Below are 11,910 nucleotides of genomic sequence, written 5' to 3'. Positions count from 1 at the left end.
ACCTTTCTGCCTTCTAGATCCTCCCCCCCAACCCTTCCTGGCTTCTGCCTCTATCACCTTACCCTCACAAAGCCCACTCACAGAGCCACTGGCACCTTTTGACTTTCCCCAACAGGGCCCTTGCCTCCTTTTCGTGTTCCATGCCACGGTCCTTCCCCCCCAGGCCTGAGACATGGAACACATTAGGTGACAAGGGTTCTGTTGTGGGAAGTCAGAAGGTGTCAGGGGCTCTGTGGGTGGAGGGGGGGCTTGTTGGGGTAGGTGGCTTGAAACAGATGCCAGAGGGGGTTGTGAATTTGGAAGGCAGAAAGGAGGAAGGACCGCTGTTAGGGCATGGGATACAGAAAGTGGTAGGGGTACTGTGTGGAGTATGGGAAAGAGGGGAAAGTAGATGGTTATGGCTCTACTTAGGACAGGGGCCCAGAAGGAGGCAAGAAGTCTTGAAGGGGAGCTGGGGCTACGGATTACGATGGAAGGGTAAGGTTTTAGGAGCTCTGTTAGAGGAGGGGGGAGAAGGTGGTAGGGGTACAGTGCCTTAGGGGAACAGAATGTGACAGGGGCCCTAGGGGTCGGGGAGACATGGTGGAAGAGGGTCTGCTGGGTTCAAGGATACAGAGAGTTGCAAGGACTTCTCGATGGGGAGTAGCCTCTGTAGGGGTGGGGGAAAAGGGTACAGAAGGTGGTAGGCACTCTGTGGGGGAAAGGTGACAGGACCTCTGTGGAAGGACAGAGAGGCACAAAGTGACAGGCAAGCAGTTTTCTTACCTGAGACCGCTACTTAGCCTGTCCTTGGTGATACCTTGGCCGGAACTGCTGTCTTCACTGCACTGGCAGACATTGGGACTTCCGCCACCACAGCCCGGCAAAGAGTTTATTTTTAATATCTTTTTCTTATTAGCAGGAACATTTGGTGCCGCCTCCTCACTCTGGACACATACCCAGGAGAGTAATACTACTAACCTCTGCATCAGCCTCAGCATTTCCGGATATCTGCCCCAACTGGAAGGAGCTTCTATGAAACAGTAAGTTCCTATTTAATATTCATGTAGTGGCTACCAAAGCATGGCTTGTTGCAGTGATAATGGGGGGGTTATCATTGTGGCACCATGTGTCAGTAGCTTTATTAGCTAGCTAACCCTAAAATTTGTCTCTCTTTGTCCTCATAGTGATGCAATGTGCATCTCTGTGGAAAGGGGGAGCTCTCTCTGGTTGGCAGCGGTGGTGGGTTTCCGGATGTCTGCCAGTGCAGTGAGTACAGCAGTTCCTGCCAAGATGTCACAAAGGACAGGTTAAGCAGCAGTCCAAGGCAAGAGGACTGCTTTCCTGTCACTTTGTGCCCCCCTGTCCTTCCACAGAGGCCCTGTCACCTTTCCCCCACATGGTGTCTTCTACCTTCTGCACCATTCTTTCCTACCCCCACAGAGGCTACACCCCATCGAGAAGTTCTTGCAATTCTCTGTATCCTTGAACCCAGCAGAGTCTCTGCCACATTGTGTCTTTCTGACCCCGAAAGCTTACCGCAGCAGTACAAAGCTTATTTATTGCCATTGGAAAGGCATGATGGTTCACAAAAATAAGCCCGCAGCAGCTGTTTTCCCTTAGCTGCTGCAAAATAGCCTATTGATGACAGCCGCCATAAAGCCCTGGCCGCTCAGGAGAGGAATGATATGCCCGCAGCAGCTGTTGTCCCTTAGCTGCTGCAACATAGCCTAATGACTGTAGCCGCCATTAATCCCTGGCCGCTCAAGATAGAAATGATATGCCCGCAGCAGCTGTTGTCCCTTAGCTGCTGCAACATAGCCTACTGACTACAGCTGCCGTATGCCCCTGGCCGCTTTGTAAAGAAATGATATGCCTGCAGCAGCTGTTATCCCTTAGCTTCTGCAACATAGCCTAAGGACTGTAGCCGCCATTAACCCCTGGCCGCTCAGAAGAAAAATGCCCGCAGCAGCTGTTATCCCTTAGCTGCTGCAACGTAGCCTAATGACTGCAGCCGCCATTAATCCCTGGCCGCTCTGAAGAAAAATGCCCGCAGCAGCTGATATCCCTTAGCTGCTGCAACATAGCCTGATAATTACAGCCGCCATTGCCCTTGGCCGCTCATTGTGAATCAAAACCATTCTGGGCTGTGGATGAGTGGAAGACTGTTGTTCCTGTCACATTTTACCCACCAGTACTCTGCCCTAAAGTACTGTAACCCTTACCACCTTATCTCCCCTCCTCTAACAGAGACCTTTCCACCTTTCACCTTCCATCGCTATTCATGTCCCCCATCTCCCCTTCAAGACTGCCTATCACCTTCTGAGCCTCTGCCCCAGACAAAGTACATGCCACCTACTCTCCCCCTTTCTCATACCCCACACAATACCCCTGCCACCTTCTGTACCCCCTCTCCTAACAGTCCATCAACCTTTCTGCCTTCTAGATCCTCCCCCCCAACCCTTCCTGGCTTCTGCCTCTATCACCCTACCCTCACAAAGCCCACTCACAGAGCCACTGGCACCTTTTGACTTTCCCCAACAGAGCCCTTGCCTCCTTTTCGTGTTCCATGCCACGGTCCTTCCCCCCCAGGCCTGAGACATGGAACACATTAGGTGACAAGGGTTCTGTTGTGGGAAGTCAGAAGGTGTCAGGGGCTCTGTGGGTGGAGGGGGGGCTTGTTGGGGTAGGTGGCTTGAAACAGATGCCAGAGGGGGTTGTGAATTTGGAAGGCAGAAAGGAGGAAGGACCGCTGTTAGGGCATGGGATACAGAAAGTGGTAGGGGTACTGTGTGGAGTATGGGAAAGAGGGGAAAGTAGATGGTTATGGCTCTACTTAGGACAGGGGCCCAGAAGGAGGCAAGAAGTCTTGAAGGGGAGCTGGGGCTACGGATTACGATGGAAGGGTAAGGTTTTAGGAGCTCTGTTAGAGGAGGGGGGAGAAGGTGGTAGGGGTACAGTGCCTTAGGGGAACAGAATGTGACAGGGGCCCTAGGGGTCGGGGAGACATGGTGGAAGAGGGTCTGCTGGGTTCAAGGATACAGAGAGTTGCAAGGACTTCTCGATGGGGAGTAGCCTCTGTTGGGGTGGGGGAAAAGGGTACAGAAGGTGGTAGGCACTCTGTGGGGGAAAGGTGACAGGACCTCTGTGGAAGGACAGAGAGGCACAAAGTGACAGGCAAGCAGTTTTCTTACCTGAGACCGCTACTTAGCCTGTCCTTGGTGATACCTTGGCCGGAACTGCTGTCTTCACTGCACTGGCAGACATTGGGACTTCCGCCACCACAGCCCGGCAAAGAGTTTATTTTTAATATCTTTTTCTTATTAGCAGGAACATTTGGTGCCGCCTCCTCACTCTGGACACATACCCAGGAGAGTAATACTACTAACCTCTGCATCAGCCTCAACATTTCCGGATATCTGCCCCAACTGGAAGGAGCTTCTATGAAACAGTAAGTTCCTATTTAATATTCATGTAGTGGCTACCAAAGCATGGCTTGTTGCAGTGATAATGGGGGGGTTATCATTGTGGCACCATGTGTCAGTAGCTTTATTAGCTAGCTAACCCTAAAATTTGTCTCTCTTTGTCCTCATAGTGATGCAATGTGCATCTCTGTGGAAAGGGGGAGCTCTCTCTGGTTGGCAGCGGTGGTGGGTTTCCGGATGTCTGCCAGTGCAGTGAGTACAGCAGTTCCTGCCAAGATGTCACAAAGGACAGGTTAAGCAGCAGTCCAAGGCAAGAGGACTGCTTTCCTGTCACTTTGTGCCCCCCTGTCCTTCCACAGAGGCCCTGTCACCTTTCCCCCACATGGTGTCTTCTACCTTCTGCACCATTCTTTCCTACCCCCACAGAGGCTACACCCCATCGAGAAGTTCTTGCAATTCTCTGTATCCTTGAACCCAGCAGAGTCTCTGCCACATTGTGTCTTTCTGACCCCGAAAGCTTACCGCAGCAGTACAAAGCTTATTTATTGCCATTGGAAAGGCATGATGGTTCACAAAAATAAGCCCGCAGCAGCTGTTTTCCCTTAGCTGCTGCAAAATAGCCTATTGATGACAGCCGCCATAAAGCCCTGGCCGCTCAGGAGAGGAATGATATGCCCGCAGCAGCTGTTGTCCCTTAGCTGCTGCAACATAGCCTAATGACTGTAGCCGCCATTAATCCCTGGCCGCTCAAGATAGAAATGATATGCCCGCAGCAGCTGTTGTCCCTTAGCTGCTGCAACATAGCCTACTGACTACAGCTGCCGTATGCCCCTGGCCGCTTTGTAAAGAAATGATATGCCTGCAGCAGCTGTTATCCCTTAGCTTCTGCAACATAGCCTAAGGACTGTAGCCGCCATTAACCCCTGGCCGCTCAGAAGAAAAATGCCCGCAGCAGCTGTTATCCCTTAGCTGCTGCAACGTAGCCTAATGACTGCAGCCGCCATTAATCCCTGGCCGCTCTGAAGAAAAATGCCCGCAGCAGCTGATATCCCTTAGCTGCTGCAACATAGCCTGATAATTACAGCCGCCATTGCCCTTGGCCGCTCATTGTGAATCAAAACCATTCTGGGCTGTGGATGAGTGGAAGACTGTTGTTCCTGTCACATTTTACCCACCAGTACTCTGCCCTAAAGTACTGTAACCCTTACCACCTTATCTCCCCTCCTCTAACAGAGACCTTTCCACCTTTCACCTTCCATCGCTATTCATGTCCCCCATCTCCCCTTCAAGACTGCCTATCACCTTCTGAGCCTCTGCCCCAGACAAAGTACATGCCACCTACTCTCCCCCTTTCTCATACCCCACACAATACCCCTGCCACCTTCTGTACCCCCTCTCCTAACAGTCCATCAACCTTTCTGCCTTCTAGATCCTCCCCCCCAACCCTTCCTGGCTTCTGCCTCTATCACCCTACCCTCACAAAGCCCACTCACAGAGCCACTGGCACCTTTTGACTTTCCCTAACAGAGCCCTTGCCTCCTTTTCGTGTTCCATGCCACGGTCCTTCCCCCCCAGGCCTGAGACATGGAACACATTAGGTGACAAGGGTTCTGTTGTGGGAAGTCAGAAGGTGTCAGGGGCTCTGTGGGTGGAGGGGGGGCTTGTTGGGGTAGGTGGCTTGAAACAGATGCCAGAGGGGGTTGTGAATTTGGAAGGCAGAAAGGAGGAAGGACCGCTGTTAGGGCATGGGATACAGAAAGTGGTAGGGGTACTGTGTGGAGTATGGGAAAGAGGGGAAAGTAGATGGTTATGGCTCTACTTAGGACAGGGGCCCAGAAGGAGGCAAGAAGTCTTGAAGGGGAGCTGGGGCTACGGATTACGATGGAAGGGTAAGGTTTTAGGAGCTCTGTTAGAGGAGGGGGGAGAAGGTGGTAGGGGTACAGTGCCTTAGGGGAACAGAATGTGACAGGGGCCCTAGGGGTCGGGGAGACATGGTGGAAGAGGGTCTGCTGGGTTCAAGGATACAGAGAGTTGCAAGGACTTCTCGATGGGGAGTAGCCTCTGTAGGGGTGGGGGAAAAGGGTACAGAAGGTGGTAGGCACTCTGTGGGGGAAAGGTGACAGGACCTCTGTGGAAGGACAGAGAGGCACAAAGTGACAGGCAAGCAGTTTTCTTACCTGAGACCGCTACTTAGCCTGTCCTTGGTGATACCTTGGCCGGAACTGCTGTCTTCACTGCACTGGCAGACATTGGGACTTCCGCCACCACAGCCCGGCAAAGAGTTTATTTTTAATATCTTTTTCTTATTAGCAGGAACATTTGGTGCCGCCTCCTCACTCTGGACACATACCCAGGAGAGTAATACTACTAACCTCTGCATCAGCCTCAACATTTCCGGATATCTGCCCCAACTGGAAGGAGCTTCTATGAAACAGTAAGTTCCTATTTAATATTCATGTAGTGGCTACCAAAGCATGGCTTGTTGCAGTGATAATGGGGGGGTTATCATTGTGGCACCATGTGTCAGTAGCTTTATTAGCTAGCTAACCCTAAAATTTGTCTCTCTTTGTCCTCATAGTGATGCAATGTGCATCTCTGTGGAAAGGGGGAGCTCTCTCTGGTTGGCAGCGGTGGTGGGTTTCCGGATGTCTGCCAGTGCAGTGAGTACAGCAGTTCCTGCCAAGATGTCACAAAGGACAGGTTAAGCAGCAGTCCAAGGCAAGAGGACTGCTTTCCTGTCACTTTGTGCCCCCCTGTCCTTCCACAGAGGCCCTGTCACCTTTCCCCCACATGGTGTCTTCTACCTTCTGCACCATTCTTTCCTACCCCCACAGAGGCTACACCCCATCGAGAAGTTCTTGCAATTCTCTGTATCCTTGAACCCAGCAGAGTCTCTGCCACATTGTGTCTTTCTGACCCCGAAAGCTTACCGCAGCAGTACAAAGCTTATTTATTGCCATTGGAAAGGCATGATGGTTCACAAAAATAAGCCCGCAGCAGCTGTTTTCCCTTAGCTGCTGCAAAATAGCCTATTGATGACAGCCGCCATAAAGCCCTGGCCGCTCAGGAGAGGAATGATATGCCCGCAGCAGCTGTTGTCCCTTAGCTGCTGCAACATAGCCTAATGACTGTAGCCGCCATTAATCCCTGGCCGCTCAAGATAGAAATGATATGCCCGCAGCAGCTGTTGTCCCTTAGCTGCTGCAACATAGCCTACTGACTACAGCTGCCGTATGCCCCTGGCCGCTTTGTAAAGAAATGATATGCCTGCAGCAGCTGTTATCCCTTAGCTTCTGCAACATAGCCTAAGGACTGTAGCCGCCATTAACCCCTGGCCGCTCAGAAGAAAAATGCCCGCAGCAGCTGTTATCCCTTAGCTGCTGCAACGTAGCCTAATGACTGCAGCCGCCATTAATCCCTGGCCGCTCTGAAGAAAAATGCCCGCAGCAGCTGATATCCCTTAGCTGCTGCAACATAGCCTGATAATTACAGCCGCCATTGCCCTTGGCCGCTCATTGTGAATCAAAACCATTCTGGGCTGTGGATGAGTGGAAGACTGTTGTTCCTGCCACATTTTACCCACCAGTACTCTGCCCTAAAGTACTGTAACCCTTACCACCTTATCTCCCCTCCTCTAACAGAGACCTTTCCACCTTTCACCTTCCATCGCTATTCATGTCCCCCATCTCCCCTTCAAGACTGCCTATCACCTTCTGAGCCTCTGCCCCAGACAAAGTTCATGCCACCTACTCTCCCCCTTTCTCATACCCCACACAATACCCTTGCCACCTTCTGTACCCCCTCTCCTAACAGTCCATCAACCTTTCTGCCTTCTAGATCCTCCCCCCCAACCCTTCCTGGCTTCTGCCTCTATCACCTTACCCTCACAAAGCCCACTCACAGAGCCACTGGCACCTTTTGACTTTCCCCAACAGGGCCCTTGCCTCCTTTTCGTGTTCCATGCCACGGTCCTTCCCCCCCAGGCCTGAGACATGGAACACATTAGGTGACAAGGGTTCTGTTGTGGGAAGTCAGAAGGTGTCAGGGGCTCTGTGGGTGGAGGGGGGGCTTGTTGGGGTAGGTGGCTTGAAACAGATGCCAGAGGGGGTTGTGAATTTGGAAGGCAGAAAGGAGGAAGGACCGCTGTTAGGGCATGGGATACAGAAAGTGGTAGGGGTACTGTGTGGAGTATGGGAAAGAGGGGAAAGTAGATGGTTATGGCTCTACTTAGGACAGGGGCCCAGAAGGAGGCAAGAAGTCTTGAAGGGGAGCTGGGGCTACGGATTACGATGGAAGGGTAAGGTTTTAGGAGCTCTGTTAGAGGAGGGGGGAGAAGGTGGTAGGGGTACAGTGCCTTAGGGGAACAGAATGTGACAGGGGCCCTAGGGGTCGGGGAGACATGGTGGAAGAGGGTCTGCTGGGTTCAAGGATACAGAGAGTTGCAAGGACTTCTCGATGGGGAGTAGCCTCTGTAGGGGTGGGGGAAAAGGGTACAGAAGGTGGTAGGCACTCTGTGGGGGAAAGGTGACAGGACCTCTGTGGAAGGACAGAGAGGCACAAAGTGACAGGCAAGCAGTTTTCTTACCTGAGACCGCTACTTAGCCTGTCCTTGGTGATACCTTGGCCGGAACTGCTGTCTTCACTGCACTGGCAGACATTGGGACTTCCGCCACCACAGCCCGGCAAAGAGTTTATTTTTAATATCTTTTTCTTATTAGCAGGAACATTTGGTGCCGCCTCCTCACTCTGGACACATACCCAGGAGAGTAATACTACTAACCTCTGCATCAGCCTCAACATTTCCGGATATCTGCCCCAACTGGAAGGAGCTTCTATGAAACAGTAAGTTCCTATTTAATATTCATGTAGTGGCTACCAAAGCATGGCTTGTTGCAGTGATAATGGGGGGGTTATCATTGTGGCACCATGTGTCAGTAGCTTTATTAGCTAGCTAACCCTAAAATTTGTCTCTCTTTGTCCTCATAGTGATGCAATGTGCATCTCTGTGGAAAGGGGGAGCTCTCTCTGGTTGGCAGCGGTGGTGGGTTTCCGGATGTCTGCCAGTGCAGTGAGTACAGCAGTTCCTGCCAAGATGTCACAAAGGACAGGTTAAGCAGCAGTCCAAGGCAAGAGGACTGCTTTCCTGTCACTTTGTGCCCCCCTGTCCTTCCACAGAGGCCCTGTCACCTTTCCCCCACATGGTGTCTTCTACCTTCTGCACCATTCTTTCCTACCCCCACAGAGGCTACACCCCATCGAGAAGTTCTTGCAATTCTCTGTATCCTTGAACCCAGCAGAGTCTCTGCCACATTGTGTCTTTCTGACCCCGAAAGCTTACCGCAGCAGTACAAAGCTTATTTATTGCCATTGGAAAGGCATGATGGTTCACAAAAATAAGCCCGCAGCAGCTGTTTTCCCTTAGCTGCTGCAAAATAGCCTATTGATGACAGCCGCCATAAAGCCCTGGCCGCTCAGGAGAGGAATGATATGCCCGCAGCAGCTGTTGTCCCTTAGCTGCTGCAACATAGCCTAATGACTGTAGCCGCCATTAATCCCTGGCCGCTCAAGATAGAAATGATATGCCCGCAGCAGCTGTTGTCCCTTAGCTGCTGCAACATAGCCTACTGACTACAGCTGCCGTATGCCCCTGGCCGCTTTGTAAAGAAATGATATGCCTGCAGCAGCTGTTATCCCTTAGCTTCTGCAACATAGCCTAAGGACTGTAGCCGCCATTAACCCCTGGCCGCTCAGAAGAAAAATGCCCGCAGCAGCTGTTATCCCTTAGCTGCTGCAACGTAGCCTAATGACTGCAGCCGCCATTAATCCCTGGCCGCTCTGAAGAAAAATGCCCGCAGCAGCTGATATCCCTTAGCTGCTGCAACATAGCCTGATAATTACAGCCGCCATTGCCCTTGGCCGCTCATTGTGAATCAAAACCATTCTGGGCTGTGGATGAGTGGAAGACTGTTGTTCCTGTCACATTTTACCCACCAGTACTCTGCCCTAAAGTACTGTAACCCTTACCACCTTATCTCCCCTCCTCTAACAGAGACCTTTCCACCTTTCACCTTCCATCGCTATTCATGTCCCCCATCTCCCCTTCAAGACTGCCTATCACCTTCTGAGCCTCTGCCCCAGACAAAGTACATGCCACCTACTCTCCCCCTTTCTCATACCCCACACAATACCCCTGCCACCTTCTGTACCCCCTCTCCTAACAGTCCATCAACCTTTCTGCCTTCTAGATCCTCCCCCCCAACCCTTCCTGGCTTCTGCCTCTATCACCCTACCCTCACAAAGCCCACTCACAGAGCCACTGGCACCTTTTGACTTTCCCCAACAGAGCCCTTGCCTCCTTTTCGTGTTCCATGCCACGGTCCTTCCCCCCCAGGCCTGAGACATGGAACACATTAGGTGACAAGGGTTCTGTTGTGGGAAGTCAGAAGGTGTCAGGGGCTCTGTGGGTGGAGGGGGGGCTTGTTGGGGTAGGTGGCTTGAAACAGATGCCAGAGGGGGTTGTGAATTTGGAAGGCAGAAAGGAGGAAGGACCGCTGTTAGGGCATGGGATACAGAAAGTGGTAGGGGTACTGTGTGGAGTATGGGAAAGAGGGGAAAGTAGATGGTTATGGCTCTACTTAGGACAGGGGCCCAGAAGGAGGCAAGAAGTCTTGAAGGGGAGCTGGGGCTACGGATTACGATGGAAGGGTAAGGTTTTAGGAGCTCTGTTAGAGGAGGGGGGAGAAGGTGGTAGGGGTACAGTGCCTTAGGGGAACAGAATGTGACAGGGGCCCTAGGGGTCGGGGAGACATGGTGGAAGAGGGTCTGCTGGGTTCAAGGATACAGAGAGTTGCAAGGACTTCTCGATGGGGAGTAGCCTCTGTAGGGGTGGGGGAAAAGGGTACAGAAGGTGGTAGGCACTCTGTGGGGGAAAGGTGACAGGACCTCTGTGGAAGGACAGAGAGGCACAAAGTGACAGGCAAGCAGTTTTCTTACCTGAGACCGCTACTTAGCCTGTCCTTGGTGATACCTTGGCCGGAACTGCTGTCTTCACTGCACTGGCAGACATTGGGACTTCCGCCACCACAGCCCGGCAAAGAGTTTATTTTTAATATCTTTTTCTTATTAGCAGGAACATTTGGTGCCGCCTCCTCACTCTGGACACATACCCAGGAGAGTAATACTACTAACCTCTGCATCAGCCTCAACATTTCCGGATATCTGCCCCAACTGGAAGGAGCTTCTATGAAACAGTAAGTTCCTATTTAATATTCATGTAGTGGCTACCAAAGCATGGCTTGTTGCAGTGATAATGGGGGGGTTATCATTGTGGCACCATGTGTCAGTAGCTTTATTAGCTAGCTAACCCTAAAATGTGTCTCTCTTTGTCCTCATAGTGATGCAATGTGCATCTCTGTGGAAAGGGGGAGCTCTCTCTGGTTGGCAGCGGTGGTGGGTTTCCGGATGTCTGCCAGTGCAGTGAGTACAGCAGTTCCTGCCAAGATGTCACAAAGGACAGGTTAAGCAGCAGTCCAAGGCAAGAGGACTGCTTTCCTGTCACTTTGTGCCCCCCTGTCCTTCCACAGAGGCCCTGTCACCTTTCCCCCACATGGTGTCTTCTACCTTCTGCACCATTCTTTCCTACCCCCACAGAGGCTACACCCCATCGAGAAGTTCTTGCAATTCTCTGTATCCTTGAACCCAGCAGAGTCTCTGCCACATTGTGTCTTTCTGACCCCGAAAGCTTACCGCAGCAGTACAAAGCTTATTTATTGCCATTGGAAAGGCATGATGGTTCACAAAAATAAGCCCGCAGCAGCTGTTTTCCCTTAGCTGCTGCAAAATAGCCTATTGATGACAGCCGCCATAAAGCCCTGGCCGCTCAGGAGAGGAATGATATGCCCGCAGCAGCTGTTGTCCCTTAGCTGCTGCAACATAGCCTAATGACTGTAGCCGCCATTAATCCCTGGCCGCTCAAGATAGAAATGATATGCCCGCAGCAGCTGTTGTCCCTTAGCTGCTGCAACATAGCCTACTGACTACAGCTGCCGTATGCCCCTGGCCGCTTTGTAAAGAAATGATATGCCTGCAGCAGCTGTTATCCCTTAGCTTCTGCAACATAGCCTAAGGACTGTAGCCGCCATTAACCCCTGGCCGCTCAGAAGAAAAATGCCCGCAGCAGCTGTTATCCCTTAGCTGCTGCAACGTAGCCTAATGACTGCAGCCGCCATTAATCCCTGGCCGCTCTGAAGAAAAATGCCCGCAGCAGCTGATATCCCTTAGCTGCTGCAACATAGCCTGATAATTACAGCCGCCATTGCCCTTGGCCGCTCATTGTGAATCAAAACCATTCTGGGCTGTGGATGAGTGGAAGACTGTTGTTCCTGCCACATTTTACCCACCAGTACTCTGCCCTAAAGTACTGTAACCCTTACCACCTTATCTCCCCTCCTCTAACAGAGACCTTTCCACCTTTCACCTTCCATCGCTATTCATGTCCCCCATCTCC

At 51.9% G+C, this 11,910-nt stretch overlaps 1 protein-coding gene across 1 annotated transcript in view; it reads left to right on the top strand.

The window, feature by feature from the left end:
* Positions 1 to 926: 926 nt before the first annotated feature.
* The window catches only part of LOC130362270 (uncharacterized), a 158,732-nt gene continuing 147,748 nt past the window's right edge, over positions 927 to 11,910 (top strand). Inside the window, exon 1 of the mRNA XM_056566458.1 lies at positions 927 to 1,022. The gene's annotated coding sequence lies outside the window, so the exon portion shown is untranslated. The remainder of the gene's footprint in view (positions 1,023 to 11,910) is intronic.

The sequence above is a fragment of the Hyla sarda genome, chromosome 3 (genome assembly GCF_029499605.1).
Source record: "Hyla sarda isolate aHylSar1 chromosome 3, aHylSar1.hap1, whole genome shotgun sequence".
Classification (NCBI taxonomy): domain Eukaryota; kingdom Metazoa; phylum Chordata; class Amphibia; order Anura; family Hylidae; genus Hyla; species Hyla sarda.
This window is presented reverse-complemented; position numbering and strand designations above follow the sequence as displayed.